Raw genomic sequence first — 17,587 nt, forward strand, 5'->3', positions numbered from 1 at the left:
GATGATCACTTAGCGACAGTTATGAGGATTTTGAGTTATTAGAAGAAAGTTCCAAGCCAAGGCTTGATATTCAGAAAACTAGGAAATTTGGATGTCAAGGGTTATACACATGAAAATTAGGCAGACAATATAACAGATAGACGTTCTACATCAGGTTACTTCACTTTCATTTGGGGTAATTTGGTTACATGGCGAAGTAAGAAACAAAATGTGGTGGCTCAATCTTCAGCTGAGGCAGAATACAGGGGCATAGCACAGGGAGTTTATAAGTTTCTTTGGCTAAGGATACTTATGTCCAAAATTGGTTTTGCACCAAAGAAAGTCATGGAGCTTTACTGTGACAACCAAGCTACGAGAGAGATAGCAAATAATCCAGTTCAATATTATAGAACTAAGCATGCTGAAGTCGATATGCATTTTATCAAGGAGAGGCTGGTAGATAAGCTAATTGATATACCTTTTGTCAAGTCAGAAGAACAGCTAGCAGATGTCTTAATGCATGCGGTGTCAGCAAAGGTTTTTCATGACTCACTTGACAAGTTGGGCATATGAGATATCTATGCCCCAACTTGAGTTGGACTGTTGGCGTGAGCCATAATCCAAGGATCTCATGATCCATGATTTCCTAGTGTAATTCACATTTACCTAATTAGAATAACTACTTGGTTAGGATTCCTTGTAATTAGCTAGTTACTTTTTCTTGTAGGAAAAGTCAACTTGTACTTGTATATATATCCTCATCTTGGAAACATATAATATCAATCATAATTATTCAATCATGTATTTAGTTTAAGTTTTTGTGGAATGCACAAAAGAAAAAAATGGTTTACAAAAGAAGCGTGGAATGCTTGAATTCTATGGGAAAGAAAGTGAGAATATCTTATCTCCCATTGCACCAAGACCCCCTTTTATAGGCAAAGGGAGGAGGTACAGTCTCTTCAGCGTGGGAAGAAGCAGCTACTTTTAAGCCAAGTGAGTGTTTGAATGAAAGCCTAAAAGTGTACTGACATGTGGATCATGAGAGGATATTTCGCGATTCATTAAGGCTGTGACGCTCATGGTTCATTTGTTTTTTGTCATGTCTAGCATAAAGTCTAATAAGTGGCTGACATATGGAAAGCTGCAGGTTTAAAGCCACAATTTGGGAAGGTGGTGCTTTCGTTGTTCTGGACACCTTAAGGCCAAGTCTCCGAGCTAATTACCCTCATATGACCTGATCATGACGGTGCCAACCATGAGATGAGGCAACCCTACTAGGTCTGATCGCAGGTGTCGACCGAATTCCTTTTAGGTGGTGTCTCGATAGTGAAGGGTTGGTTGGGCATCTGCCCCTAACTCAAGACCTAAGACATCCAGTTTAGTAATAACCATGATGGTCACTTACGTGCAAACATCAGACACAAAGGAGTGTTGATGTTGGCTCACCTAAAAGATCTGAAGGAATAGAGGAAGCAAGTCAGAACGGGGCTGTTAATTCAAAGACAGTGTGTTGTTGCTTGAGCAGACGCGAGACGTGCTCAGGTGGCTGTTCTTAGACTCACGCAAAATAATAGAGCTAGGGTATAGTAAGAGCTAATGGGGTTCTTCATTGTAACCAAAGGTGTTCTTATTACTAGTGAATTTCTCAGGGCGATCACCAAGAGGATGTAGGTACAACGCCGAATCTCTATAAATTCTTGTGTTCTCTCAATATTTTTGCTTTTATTATGTAGTGTGCATGTGTGTGTGTGTGTGCACTTCTATTTTGTGTGGTTTGTGTATGTGTGCCAATTGCATAGTTCATCAACAACAATGAGGTGTTTCTTGTTGGTCTAAAGTGGGGGAAGGGAGAACTCTCGATGCCTTACGAGTCAACCTGGCCAGACTAACCCACCCAAACTTGGGTGCAAATTTTACAAGTATCAACCATTCGACTTGGAACAAAAGGCTGATTCAAGCCTCAACCCAATAAAGAACCTTAGACTAGAGAGTTGGGGAACTTTTTCTGACATATTTATCTACCTAAATTGAATGACTAATAAGGTTCCCCATGAGGAGGCCACGTCATCACCACCTTGTATACCATATATGACCCAGTGTGTAGAGATCTTAAAGAAATGCTTGTGATTGGGTCAAAACAAGGACATACCTAGCCCATGGTAGTCCAAATCTAGTCGGCTCAACCCCTAAAAGAAGTTGAGTCTCATGCACTATTTTTGTAAAAGGGAGCAATTTGAGACACATGCCTCCAAAGCCCATGATTTGTGGGATGCAGACCTAACCTTGTGCCACGTATCGACCAAATGTGGACTCCTCACTTAATGCACCATAAAGCCTACCATGTGTAGAGCAATGACCAAAACGATCACCTGACACTCCCTCTTCCCCATGCTTTTATGGAGACAAGAGATTGACTTCAGTCGGTTCGCAGAGAAATCAGGGTGGTTACAGTCGGTTTTGGCAAGCACCAACGATGGCTTCACTAGGCTTGGACTATGGGCTCTAGAAGACGACAACAACTTTGCAAAGTAATAAAGGAAAGAAAGAAAGGGAGGAAGAAGAGAGAGAGAGAGAGAGAGAGAGAGAGAATAAATAGTGGAAGAAGAGAGAAGGAATAAGAGGAGGAAGAAGAAGAAGATGGTGCTGAGATGAAAAAGGAAGATATATTAAGGTTTTGACCCTAACACTTTTGTAATATTTTTAAATCCTATTGGGAAGTGTATAAATATCATCTCTATACTATTATTATAACACAAGAATATCAACCACAACAATGGTATGCTGACATAACAAAGACTTACATGTCAAGGGTTTGAAACCCATTTAGTATAGTTTTTATAAATGTTTAAGGTCTTCTGGAGTTGATAGATTCGGTTCAACAAACCGCGGTCTGTAAAACTGGCAACTGTGAACTGGATGGGTTCATCCGATTCGGTCTAATTATGCTACTAAATTTTAAAATAAAAAAATAAGAAACCAAACCAAACCGACCAAACCAGTCTAGTTCGAGCAATTTGGCTGAGTTTCGGTAGAAATGGCCAGCCCTAGGTTTGACCACTTCAAGCCAAACCCATAGCCCTTTAACTTTGACCTCTTTAGAGTCCTACGTTGACCATTCAATTCTACTCGTTAATAGATAGGATGCTCACAATGCTTGAATAATTAGGGTTTTCCTTTATGTGTGGGAAACCTAATTGAAGACAACATATATAGTGAGGTCCCCTAACTTGTAGCTACACCATATATACTCTTTTGATTGTAATCGTGCACTGTGCAAATATTGAATAGAGAGGAAGACTATACTACTGCTATTGGCTTCTTCATAATGACTATTTCTCAAGTTAGTATCATATATTATTTATGAATTCTTGTATGAGCCTTACATTGAGGAACCTAGCTTTTAATACTTGGGTTGAAGAAGAGCCACTTTATTTTTATATAAGTGGTATTCTACTTTCAATTTATCTAAACTACAAGGAGGGGAATTTGAACTTGGGTGCAGAGTAGAGAGTACATCCGCTCTAACCAACTTTGGTAAGTCTATGTTTGCGAAGAAGAACCACTTAGTTCTCTTTCTTATGATGTGCTTTCTTGAGATTTCAATGTAATGTATTGATTATAAAAATAAAAATAAACCAAAGAACATTGATTGAAATGCATTATATCAAACTATACATACATATTCACACTTCGCAATATAAAAAAATAAAATGTATAGGGCTTCTTTGGTACACCATATTAGGCTATCCCCAACTTTGGGTTATATCTCAAATATAACCCAAAATTAATGCAAAACTCATCTCTAGCCATGGGCTAAATAAAATTTTGGCCAAATTTGGAGGGCCACATTTGGCCCTTTAGCCCTCCAACTGGGCCAAATGTAGCCTAGCTTTGGCCTAGGCCAAATTTATAGTGGGCCTCATCCATGTGCTTTTCAACAACCAATCATTAAAGCACTACCCACTCCCCTTTTCAATATAATAAAATATAAAGGATCCTAAAATATAGGCCTGCATGGCTGGAGATGGAAAAATTTTGAGGGACTAAATTTTTAGCCCTGAACTAAATTTAGCCCTATGACTATAGATGGCCTTAGACTCTGGATATGAGTAAATAGTCCATATCAAGTGTTTGGTGTCAACTTGTATTATTTAATTACCTGACTAACTAATACAACTCACACACCCCGGTTTAGATAATACACTTAATTATACAGTTAGGGAAAAAGAACACACACACTTATGTGAAAAATCCGACGACGCTATTTTCATCTTCTTCTCCAAAGGGTTCTTCTCTACTATCTTCTCTAAGTTTATTCTCTTCACTCTTCTCCAGGTATCCATCTCTCTCTCTCTCTCTCTCTCTCTCTCTCTTACTCTCTTCTTCTTGCTTCATCTTCTCTGTCTTTATATATTTCCTTTTTTATTAAATTTTTGTGGAAATTAGGTTATGAGTTTTTCCTTTTTGACTTTTTTTTTCTTGTTGTATTTTCTTGGCTTAATTATGTACATGCCCCATGTGCTTTCCAACTTATCTCAGATTACCACTTGTGTTTGCAAACGGCTCAAAGTACCCCCAACGTTTAAAAAACCGTCTCACGTTACCCTTTCCGTTAGTTTTTTTGAAGTTCCGTTACAAGCGTTCTGTTCATCCCCCAAAAATTCCAGAACAGCAGCCCATCCCCTTTGTTACTGTTCATCGCTTATTTACCCTCCAAAACTCAGAAATTTCTCATAACCAACACAACTAGCAGCAAGAACAGGTCGAAAGGTTGAAAAACCATACCTGGATCGAAGCAAATGGTGCTCAGAATCGCCCGAACGAGCGATGGAGATTTTGGGTAAAAATCGGCCAATTTCTTGCTTTTTTCGTCGATCTAGACTGCGGTTGGTAGCGGATGAGATGTGAGGGTTGTAGAGGACAACGTGCTGGTTCTTTTGATACCCATGTCGTCGATTGGGGTGGCCGGATGAGGAGATGGCAGCCCAAAAACTAGTTGGATGAACAGTAACAAAGGGGATGAGTTGCTGTTATGGAATTTTGGGGATGAATAGTAACGTTAAATAGCGGAACTTCAAAAAAACTGACGGAAAGGGTAACGTGAGACGGTTTTTTTAAATATTAGGGTACTTTGAGCCGTTTGCAAACACAAGTGGTAATCTGAGATAAGTTGGAAAGCACAGGGGGCATATACATAATTAAGCCTATTTTCTTTATGTATTGGAACAATACATGCAGCTGTGTATCCAACTCAATAATCAAATTATCAAATTATCATCATGCGTCTGTGTATCCAGCTCAATACATGCTGCTGAGTTTTCTTGCGTTTTTTCCTTTATATATTTCATCTTCTCCAGGTATCCAACTCAATAATCAAATTATCATCCCAAGTTAGCAATTAGAACAATACATGTGGCTATATTTTTCTTGCTGTATTTTTTTCCTACTTTTGGTGCTTTGTTGGTTTGTTTTTTGGTTATTTATGTGTTGCTATAGTTTGTTGTTGATTCTTTTCTTGCCTACTTTTGTTGGGCTTCAATATATTCTCTTTTTTTCTTAATTATATATATATATATAATATTGTCTATAAAAAAAAATATATTATGCTTTTGTTGCAAATTATATGGTCTATATTTCTACTTATATTATCAAAGAATTTTATGTAAGAAAATAGTATGATCCGATGTTATCTGAAACAGCACCAAAACACAGTATAACTTAGTCAGACTATTTATCCGAACAACACCAAACGCCTTATAATATTATGGATAAACAGGCGGTACTCTCCGGAACAAATTAATATTATCCATCATAAATTAGTCAATACAGTCCGACGTACCAAACGAACGTGTTTATTCAACCACCCTCTTCATATTCCCTCCCACACCTTAAGTGTGTGGATGTCTAATTTTGAGATGAACTTTATTTTATTGGTTGCTAGCTTGAGGCATACTTTTTCTCTATTGCCTGCCATATGCATTGTTGTTAGCTACCTAGCAAGTCCTTATGTTTTCCAAACTGGAGATGCAAAATTTTCCCAAAAACCAAATACTTTTTTGAACCCATTTTCCAGCTTCCAAGGGCATGGAAAAGCAGCTTTATTCAATTGTTCTGAAATATAATATCAATCACAATTATTCAATCCTGTGTTTAGTTTGAGGTTTTGTGGAATGCACAAAAGAAAAAAAGGGTTTACAAGAGCAGCGTGGAATGCTTGAATTATATGGGAAAGAAAGTGTGAAGATCTCATCTCCGTTGCACCAAGACCCCTTTTTAAAGACAAAGGGAGGAAGTACAGTCTCGTCAACCGGGGAAGAAATGGCTACTTTTAAGCCAATAGGGTATTTGAGTGGAGGTCCAATAGTGTACTGCCACGTGGATCATGAGAGGATATTTACACGATTCATTGAGGCAGTGATGCTTAGGGTTCATTTGTTCTTTGTCTTGTCTAGCATGAGGTCTAATAAGTGGCTGACATGTGGAAAGCTGCAGGTTCGAAACGAAAATTTAGAAAGGCGGTGCCTTTGCTGTTCTAGACACTTCAGGGCCAAGTCTTGGAGTTGAGTACCCCTATATGACCTGATCATGAAGATGCCAACCATGAGATGAGGCACCCCTGCTAGGTCTGATAGCAAGTGTCGACCGAATTCCTTTCGAGTGGTGTCTCGATAGTGAAGGGTTGGTTGGGCATATGCCCCTAACCCAAGACCTAAGACATCCAGTTTAGTACCAACCATGGTGGTCATTTACGTGCAAACACTCAGACACAAATGAGTGTTGATTTGGCTCACCGAAATTATGCTAAAGGAATGGAGGAAACAAGTCAGAACAGGGGTGAAGATCCAAAGACTGTGTGTTGTCGCTTGAGCGGATGCAGGTCGCGCTCAAGTGGCTGTTCTTAGACTCAAGCAAAAAAATAGAGCTAGGGTATAGTAAGAGCTAATGGGGTTCTTTATTGTAACCAAAGGTGTTCTTATTACTAGTGAATTTCTCAGAGCAATCACCAAGGGGATGTAGGCACAAAGCCAAATCTCTATAAGAAGAGCCCTTGCCTTATTGTAACCAAAGGTGTTCTTATTTCACGTGAATAGTAACAGCCTTGTCTTGCCTTTGCCCTTTGCCATGGAAAATGGTTGGAAGTGCTCTAATGACTATTTCTCAAGTTAGTATCATTATGAATTGTTATATGAGCCTTACATTAAGGAACCTAGCTTTTAATACTTAGGTTGAAGAAGAGCCACTTTGTTTTTCATATAAGCAATATTCTACTTTAATTTAATCTAAACTACGGGAAGGGGGATTTGAACTCGGGTGCAGAGTGGGGAGCACATCCGCTTTAACCAACTTGGCTAAGTCAATGTCTGCAAAGAAGAGTCACTTTGGTTGGCCCTTTCTCTTTCTTATGATTTGCTTTCTTGAGATTTCAATGTAATTTACTGATTATTAAAAATAAAGTAAAAAACCGAAGGACATTGATTGAAATGCATTATATCAACTATACATACATAGTCACACTTTGCAATTTAAAATAAAATAAAATGTATTTATTGAACACACTCTTCCTATTCCCTCCCACGCCTTAATTAGTTGTCAAAATTTTCCTTAATATGCTCCATTTGGAAAGGGATTAAAGAGATATATTTGTTTGACCAAATAAAACTGAAATGACATGAGGGTAAACGAAAGCTTTAGTTGGGACAAAAGTATACTCATCATCAAATCAGCCGTAAATCGTTATTAGTATGATTAATGATCAAAAGTAGTTGAAGTCCTATAGTAAGAGCTAATGGGTTCTTTATTGTAACCAAAGGTGTTCTTATTACTAGTGAATTTCTTAGAGCGATCACCAAGGGGATGTAGGCACAACGCCAAATCTCTATAAGAAGAGCCCTTGCCTTATTGTAACCAGGTGTTCTTATTTCACGTATAGTAACATCTATTGCCTTGCCCTTGTCCTTTGCCATGGCAAACAGGTGGAAGTGCTCTAATGACTATTTCTCAAGTTAGTATCATTATGAATTGTTGTATGAGCCTTACATTAAGGAACCTAGCTTTTAATACTTGGGTTGAAGAAGAGCCACTTTGTTTTTCATATAAGCAATATTCTACTTTAATTTAATCTAAACTACGGGCAGAGGAATTTGAACTCGGGTGTAGAGTAGGAAGCACATCTACTCTAACCAACTTGGCTAAATCAATGTCTACAAAGAAGAGTCACTCTGGTTGGCCCTTTCTTTCTTATGTTTTGCTTTCTTGAGATTTCAATGTAATTTACTGATTATTAAAAATAAAATAAAAAATTGAAGGACATTGATAGGCCTGAGTCCAATGTCTTTGGTTAAGTTTTCAAGTGTAATTTGACATGTGTGGTACTCTTTTTCCTCTCCTGAAGTTTTGTCCAATTGGGTTTTCTTTAGGGAGGTTTTAACGAGGCCACTCTTACTCATGCCAGAATATTTTGTCTTGATGATTTGATTAATGAATTCCTATTATAAAAAAAAAAACTTTAAATTCAAAAAAAAAATGTATAATTTTTATTCAACCACTCTTTCTATTCCCTCCCACGCCTTAATTAGTTGTCAAAATTTTCCTTAACACGCTCCATTTGGAAATGGATTAAAGAGATATATTTGTTTGACCAAATAAAACTGAAATGACATGAGGGTAAATGAAAGCTTTAGTTAGGACAAAAGTATACTCATCATAATATCAGCTGTAAATTGTCATTAGTATGATTAATGATTAAAAGTAGTTGAAGTCCAAGTGTACAGTACTGTGCAGCAGTTGATGAGACTAAATGTGAAATGAAGTCAATGGAAAAAGAAGGCCATGACTCACGCTGCTCTATTTGTGAATGAATTCAACGATGGCATGACAAAATAAGGGCAGCATATGTTATTGTTTTATGGGGACTTGGAAAATGAGAAGATTGCCTTATCTTGCTTATCTTGGTCCTTCTTTGTCTACTGCTTTCGGCCCATTTGTCTGTTGGTGCCAATGTACATCAATGGCAGTTGTAACACACACACACTTACACTTTGACAGAAATGTCAATATACATAATACATGGCAGACTAATGCTCCAAAAGAGAAGGGTTTGGGGTTGCTCCAAAAATTCAACTTAGCAATAAATCCAAGGCCAAAGAACAAAGACGTTTGATGGTTATTTGATTTTGGATTTACTCAAACATGTTGATGAATTGGTTGCGTTTGGTTTTAGTGCTTACTTAGAATCAATTTCATTAGGAGTTTTTATTCTTAATATCATTCCCTTTTTTAAATTAATCAAATAATATATTGTTATATTTGAGGTGTCCATAGAACAACTCATAAATATTTAACTAGGACTTCTCTTACAAAAATACCCTTTTCAAATGTAGCATCAACTAAAATTTGATGCTTCAAGGGTGTTCAATTTGTAATCCTATTTTGATATCAATGAAATCGCTAATTCTTAAAAATAAAAAATAAAAATTTATAGAAAAATATATATATTTTTTGAATATTTAGGCTAAAAAAATCTTTCGTATTTCTCATTAACTGTCTCGTTCATGTGATCTAAATTATTAAGGGGTCAGTATTCTATAATTTCTTCATATACATGACCATTTGACGAAGAGTTAGAGAGACGTGACAAATTGTTTTCCCAAATTAGTGGCGGCTAGATTTGTAGGAGATCTTTGATAATGCAAAAGAAAAAGTCTGAATTCCTTTGGCTGCATCTTCTAACATTTTTTTTATTGGTGGGTAATTATGAATTTGGTCATTATCAAGTTATTAGGGCTCGTAATAATTTGATCATGAGGAAAACGCCAAATCAAAGCAGCCTCCAAACACTATTACCCAAAAGCCAAACATCACCTCCCCCTTCACCAAGACACAAATCACAATTATCTTGATAATGTTTCCTCTGATCATCATTGACTTGTTAAAGACACCGATGTATGACTCAATGAGCATTGAATTAGCAGACACGTCCCAACATGGAACCCGATAGGGTTTTGCTAAACTAATTAACTGAGTAATTAGTTGACCAATAAGACGTTATTTACGAAGAGCAAGCAAATCTTGAGATTTTGTGGTAGATGGAGATCTTCTGGTGTTTCAATCGATAAAGATACCAATTTTGGCAACAAAAAATAAAAAACGATAATGATATAAATAACTTGGTTTTGGTCAAACACTAAGCAGGGTATAATTACGAATCGTGACTAAATCAAATTGCCTCGTTTTGCAGCTTTTGCCGTCTTGTGCAGTGCTCCCAAGTCAAAACCATATTGGAGAGGCCCTCACTACAGAATTCTACAACCACATTGCTATCTCTCTCTCTCTCTCTCTCTCTCCTTCCTAACGACCATATTGTTCTCCTTTATTGCCTTGTGTTTCACAATGTTTTGTATATTTTAGGCTCAGGTCAAGTTGGGTCATATTATTTTAGTCTTTTCATTCTAGGATCGTGTCATGTTTATTAAAGTGAAAATTTTAAATTGTTCAAATTTAGAAAATTTAGAAAATTCAAGGAAGATGTGAAAGTTTTTTATTGTTCAAACTTAGAAAATTCAAGGAAGATTACATTTGTCAGCTGAGGTCAGTGGTGGAGCTGTGAGGGTGGGGGGGACCTAAACAATGTATTAAACATAGAAAAGACAAAAACTAATTTTGCACTTAATCATGTATCATTATGGTGTTGATCATTCTGTCATATTTCACAAGTTGTAGACAATTGAGTCACCTTATCCATACAGAATTCTTGAACCAAATGACATGTTTATGAGATGAATGGCCCAATATAGCTGCACCTCAGGTTAATAGCTTAAAGATAAGAGTATTTGTCAGTAAATCAATGATCTCATGTTCGAATTCCTAATGACACATACTCCTTACCCATCCAAACTTTAATAAAGAAAAAAAAAAAAAAAAGTTGCACCTCCTTAATTTTATAATTGTTTGTAGTGTGGCCCACAAACACCAAGGGGCATGGAGGGAAAGAAGGTCCTGATCAATTTTTTGTGTGCAAAATTGAAAGCCCGAATAAGAGAAGGAAATATTATGAGTTTAAATTATTCTCAAAAATACTTGTTATAGCGCACGATGACCTAGTGCCTCCCAACAAGCTTGACTTAGAGAACTCTTCAGCGGGCAAGCCATCATTGTATGAGCACCACTGTAAGTGGGAAGACACAAAGAAGAAATTTGTAGCACCTTTGACAACAGTAGTGAAACTAAATGTAATTATGCTATAGTATGAATTGGATGTTAAGAATTTATATTGGCTTTACGATTTCCACCATAAACAAAATGAGGTTATTCGCCCATTGCCCTTACAACCTTACACTTTGTAGAAGATGTATCCCTGCAGCAAGTCAAGAGCTTCACAAACATTGCCCTTTACAACCGAGCTGCTATAATTTGGTATAAAGGATGTTTGGGTCTCTTTAGTGCATACTGGACTCGTTAAGGCCCCATTGTTGTTTGATCAGAATGTTAATAAGTTATTAAAACAAGTATGCTCTTAGCTTATGTTAACCCACCATTATGTGCTCATAGGAATCTAAGTATTTCGATATATAACAAGTATTCAATTTATGGTGCGGCTCAATGTACTAGAGATCTTTCTAGCGAAAATTGTATGAAGTGCCTTGATGTTGTAATTGAGAAACTTCTTAGTCAAAGTCATGGAAGGAGAGGTGGGCAAGTTTATTATGGAAGTTGTTATATTAGATTCGAACTTTACTCCTTTTAAGTAGCATTTCTCTAGCTAAAAACAATTAGTTTCATATTGTCATTCGTATTTCAATTCCGGGGGGCTAAGAATCCATACATTTTCATCACAATTAATGTTTGGAAATCTTGGTTATGTCATAATAGAACTCAAAATATGTTCAATTTCTTAATAATGGATTCAGATCTTCTGCTTGTTTTTTCTCTGCTAAGATCTACTAGTCTTTTAATTCAAGCATGCCACATCGTTTAAAAAATATCCAACGTCTAGAAAACTTGCAATATACTTTTGTTTTAACATGAAAAACCTATGTTCCTTTGGCTGAGGAATTCCGACTCAAATCAGGATTTTTCTTCCCCATACAGCCTCTAGAGTTCAAAAACCTAAACGATTACGGTGACAAGAAATGGAACTAGGCTTAATCTTATATTATGTATATGAGTATGAAATATATAAAAACTGTATGTGTAAATGCAATCCAATTTGATATTGATATTGGACTCCATGGCAATGAATATTACATACGCTGAAGGAAAATTTGTTTCTTTGATTTGTATAATTAAATAAAAAGTTACTCTATCTCAGAGAGACATATCGATAGGATTAATTGGATCGATGTCAATCATCACTGTCGTATATTGTTTAATGTCACTTTCACTGCCTATGATGCAGAAATACACAAATATAGACCCAAATGCAGCCTACTCTGTAGCATTTATCTGTGTACAAAACAAAAGTTCAAATTCAAATATAGAAGGTTGTCGCTCTAATATATTACATTTGATTAGGGTTGAATATGGTTAATATATTACATTTGATTAGGGTTGAATATGGTGAGTATGGTGTATTTATTAAAATTACATTTGTTTCACAGTTCAATATATCCATTTTAGTCATTTTATATTAAGGTACATTAGAAATTTAATAAATAGTTTAGTAAAAAATGTACTCAGTTAATTTTAGGGTTCGTTTAACAACACCCTTTTTTTTTTTTTCTCTATAATTGATTGTCATTAAGTAAAATATATGACTAGCTTAGGTCTCATATATGACGTAATTTTCAAGCGGGAGTTATGATGGAATCGAGATATTGAGAGTCCAGTATCATATACCCCTAGATAAGTGCTACCAATTAATTCTTTATCTTATGAATTTGTGAGCATTACTACAAACGTATGTGATTCCAATAAATTAATTTAGTTTGAATTTTGTGAAATAAGACAATGCAGAAACAAGGGTCCATCTGGTAACATTTTCAAGATTCGAGAATGCGTCTGGTACGCTAACTAGAAAACATTTTCCGATAACGAAAACAGTGAAAACGTATTTGGTACGAACATATGAAAATAACAGAAATATTGAATATGCTTTTGGCAACAATATTGTAGCACATATCTTATCAGACCTATTAATAAGCCAAAAAAATTCTTAAAAATTGTGCAATGGTATAATTAATTATCATTATCCAATACATGCTAGCTAACCAAAAATGATCTTATCAAATCTCTCATAGTCTCACAAATATTAGAAAATATAGGCAATATAAAATTTAAAATCATGTTGTCATAAACACTAAATAAAATCCCACCATAAATTCGCTGCGATCTTGTCTCTAATGTCGCCCATTTGTGCAATCTTTCCTACAGACATTTATGTTTGGTGGTGTTGTATTTTCTGAATCAATGATCATATCTTCAACTTGAAACTCTTCAAACATCCTGTCATGACGAGCTTCTTTTCTTATAAAATTATATAACACACAACATGTAGTAGGAATTCATTGTTGCCTTCTCGGAGGATAATTAGACATCAATTTCAAAATTGGAAAACGAGCTTTAAAAACTCCAAAACATCACTCAATTATGTAATGAGGAATGCCTATAGTTGAACAACTCCATAGGACCTCTTGGTGCTTGTCAAGGTCCTCTATAATCACGCAAATGATATCTCTCACCTTGGTAGGTTGCCAAGAATCTAGGCACATTTGAATATCCAGCATCCACAACATAGTAATACCATGTCATTTTAATTTATTACTTGCAAGACACAAATAATGTACATAATAATATTAATTGTAATCTTATGTTTATACCTTCACCTGGAGCAACACTTGCACACTTTCTTTTCCCTTTACCACTCACAAGTTGAGGGTTGTCACCATCATCATCCAAGTCAACATCAAAGTGAACTCCGGTGTTAAGGAAGTTGTTTTCTAACTTACGTTCATCATCTGAGTTAGGAGGAAGTTGACTAGAAGCACAATGCAAACTACTCGGTTGCAGTAGTAGTGTTGAATATCTCCCCTAAAAGTTGATAGTGCTCTAAGACTTGCGTGCGAAATTGCTTCGATTTTGGCTTACTCTACAAAGCATGAAAATTATATTATATCAAATGTCACAAACAATTCCTATGTGAGGAGTTGGTGTTGAGGCCCAAAAAATCTAAGGTTAGGCCCAAATATATTTCTAGCCCAATACGACACCTAACTTGGGAAGAAACCCAACTTAGGTACGCAAGAGTTCGTTATATATGCTTGCACACGTACCACACCAAGAAAATAAGCAACACGCCACTCTACAAGTTTAAGTGGGCCCAAGCCACGCGAATGCCTGAGGCTTGCTGAGCTGGTTGTGTTATGGATGGTTATGAGTATTTACGAGATCCACTGATGGTCCAAGAAGTGGAAGTTTTGGGCTACTTGGGAGCACCAAAACTCAAGTTCATTCCTTCAGCCCAAACATATGGGTAAGCTTAAGAGAAAACCCAATAGACCATCACCTTAAGAAAAGGCCCAAACATCTTAGAAAAATATCCAATAGCCATAGTCCACAACACTTGAAAATATCCCACATTAATCAAAATATCCAGTATCTTGTCAAAACCAAGGCAAACCCACGTGAACACAAGCTACTCCCAGCACCTTGTCAAGATCAAGGCAAACTCATGTGCACAGGCTGCTGGAAGTAAACCACCTTTTGACCAACACCCTTAGTCATTCTTTCCTCTGCAAGCTCTGGTGGGAAAACAAGAAGGAAAAGCAAGAGGCTCCTCACCCAAATGAAGGAGCTCAGCTGCAGGAAAGTCTTGGAACCCCAAAAAGATTTGCTCATATGTGCTAGGGTTGGGGAGATTTCACCAAAGGGGATTGAATGGAATAAAGTGAGGAAAAATGGAGAAGAAGACTTGATAAAATTGGAGCCTTCAAGTGCCTATAAAAATGGGCATTTCCTACCCAGTAAAGAATAACACCCAGAGGAAATTCAGGGAGAGCAAGCATCCTCTCTCACTACTGGAACCCTCTAATTTCCAGCTTTATTCTTCCATCTCTTTCCTTTTTCTCCTCTGGCAAACTCTGCCAGAGCAAGCAACATCCTTACTCATTGTTGGAAGGTCCAATTTCATGCTCTGTTCTTCCATCTTCTTCCTTTCTTTCTCATAAACACATCCAGAGAGAGCAAGCATCACCTCTCTCCTCTGGAACCCTTCGATTTCAAGCCATGTTTCCATTGTTTCCCTTTTTCTCTTCTGTCAAGCCACTCAAGAGCTTGACGAAACTTTGGTTAAGCTGTCGGAAACTTGCTCAAGCCACTCATTCCTCTTCCCTCATCTCTTCCTCTCTCCCCTCAACAAATTCTCCCAAAAACTCTCTCTTCCCCTTACTATAAACCTTTGTTTCTTATAGGAAACCCAAGCCTTCTCTCTCTCATGCTAAACTAATGAATGCTCAGCTCTCATGCCACAAGCTTCTCATGCTAAGCCATAATATTTATCTGTAAGCAACTGTTGGTTTTGTTGGTGAAGGAAGCCAAGGTGTTTCCTAAGACTCCACGAACCTTTCGACGCACTATTGGGGCCTGATTCTTGAACTCAGACTCAGGGGCAGTTTCACATATTTGGCTCTTTACAACAGCCCATGCCCATCAGTAAATGCCGGAACGAAAAAGCCCCTACAGTCGATTAAATAAAAATAATAATACAAAGACTTACTCTATGACATTATTATAATACCTTCAAGTAACTTGCTCAAACATCCTCTGAGGCAGTCACTGTGTTTGCAATAGGATCCCACCCAAATCCTATATGCTCAATCAAATTGGAGAAGTCGCGATGTACTTTTCGCAGTCTATTAAATTTAGATTCCAAGTTGTGGAGTAGTACCTTTTAGTCCATATTGTGCATACAACTCATCACTTATTTTTTGTCCAAACTTTCATTTTAAAAGTTGATGTTTGCAAGTTACCCTTCTTCACATGTTCATGCAATATATGTATGAATATTGTCTCCTATTTTGGAGGCCATGATATTTTTTCTTGATCATCAACATTCTTGGAGGCCATATCCTTTTAAAGAAAGAAAATTATAGCAAACTTCAATCATGTAATGCATCATGTGACCACATAAAAAGGTCATAATTCTTGCCACCACCTTTTGCATAATCTGCACATGTCATTCACAACTAGAAACTACCAAATAGCATTCCTAAACTAGTCTAAAGCCAAAAAAAAATATTGCAAACTAAAACTAGAAAACAGATGAAACAAAAAGAATGGGACGTTGCAGACAATAGGGTTTATTGCTAGGTTTACCTTTTGCTTTGGTTGCATTGGTCTTATCTATTGTTGGTGATGTCATCTGGGTTCATGCGTGAGTTAATTCATACACATTTTTCTTGACCAGAAAATAGATAAAGCAAAAGGAATATCTTGCAATTGACAACATTCAGTCCTAGTCAAGATCGATTGCACAGAAAAATAAAGGCAAATAGAGCAAACTCGTAAAAATACAATCTGACAACAACAAAAAAGGTAAAAAAATTCAACCATCAACATAAACAGAACTAAAATTAAAGTTAGCATAAAGAAAACTCCAAATCTAAACACAAATAACACCAGTCTTCATACCCAAATCTAAACACATAAATAGCATAAAAATAAAATAATTTCGTACCAAATCTTCCAAAAGGCTAAGCAGCAAGACCTTCTAAGAGACTAAGAAGCAAAAGCATAGGTAGTCTCAAAATCATAGAAGAAAAAAATTTCGGATACATCATATAGAAAAACCCAAGTCTGAAACGAAATTTTTCATAGAAATTTTTCTTACCAAGATCTTCTAAGAGAGTGTGTGGGAAGATTGCAAGAGTGAGAAGCAAGGAATTTCTAGTCTTCCTAAGAGAAGATGGAGGAAAGCTTGAGCGACGTAGAAGAGGAGGAGGTGTTTCTATTTCCCGTGTTTTCTCCGTTTTCCCAAATAGGATCCCTTATTCTCTAATTTGGAGTTGAGAAAGGAGAAAACGTCATTTTGGCGTTTTCACATTTTACGCTTTACGCGTGAATTCATTCTCCCAAAATATTTTCCGTGTTTTTGTCAATAACTCACCGAACGCATTTTTTATTCGTCTTTGGGCTCAAAAAACAAAAACGAGCCCCTAAATATGTTACCAACAGCCCTTTATCATTTTCCACTTGTCTAGTTTGTCAAATTATAAAATAAAAACAAATTTAAATTAAAAAAAACTTGAAATGGAAATTGAAATCTATTTCCTTTCCTGGTCTTATTTACATAGTCCTTTTGTTTTTTACAAATTAGAGTTTATATTGGGTGTGTTAATTGTTTTATTCAACCTATAAACACCAATTCATGAGAAAATGCCTTCTTCATTACATACACTTATACTCTCTCTTTTTCCCTATGAAATTTCTTTATCAATGTGAATGCCCAATCTTGTCAAACTTTAATTTGATGATAGCACGTATTAGTTTTATGTGATTACTTGTTTTGAAACCAAACTAAGTCTATCGAGAATTACATTTTTTTATATTTATGGAGAAATGGTTCTTTGTGGGAATCACTTGTTTATCACAAAAAGTTGCCTCACTTTGTGCCAAA

General features: G+C 36.4%; 1 long non-coding RNA gene and 1 pseudogene across 1 annotated transcript; both read right to left on the bottom strand.

The window, feature by feature from the left end:
• Nucleotides 1-13,126: 13,126 nt before the first annotated feature.
• LOC148915565 (uncharacterized) lies at nt 13,127-16,305 on the bottom strand (annotated as a pseudogene).
• On the bottom strand, nt 13,127-16,988 carry LOC148915566 (uncharacterized). The gene is made up of 2 exons (XR_016128461.1): nt 16,802-16,988; nt 13,127-13,419 (listed from the first exon to the last, which is right to left on the bottom strand). It is a non-coding gene; the product is annotated as an uncharacterized LOC148915566 (long non-coding RNA).
• Nucleotides 16,989-17,587: the final 599 nt, after the last annotated feature.

The sequence above is a fragment of the Prunus mume genome, linkage group LG7 (genome assembly GCF_029339155.1).
Source record: "Prunus mume cultivar Tortuosa linkage group LG7, ASM2933915v1, whole genome shotgun sequence".
Classification (NCBI taxonomy): domain Eukaryota; kingdom Viridiplantae; phylum Streptophyta; class Magnoliopsida; order Rosales; family Rosaceae; genus Prunus; species Prunus mume.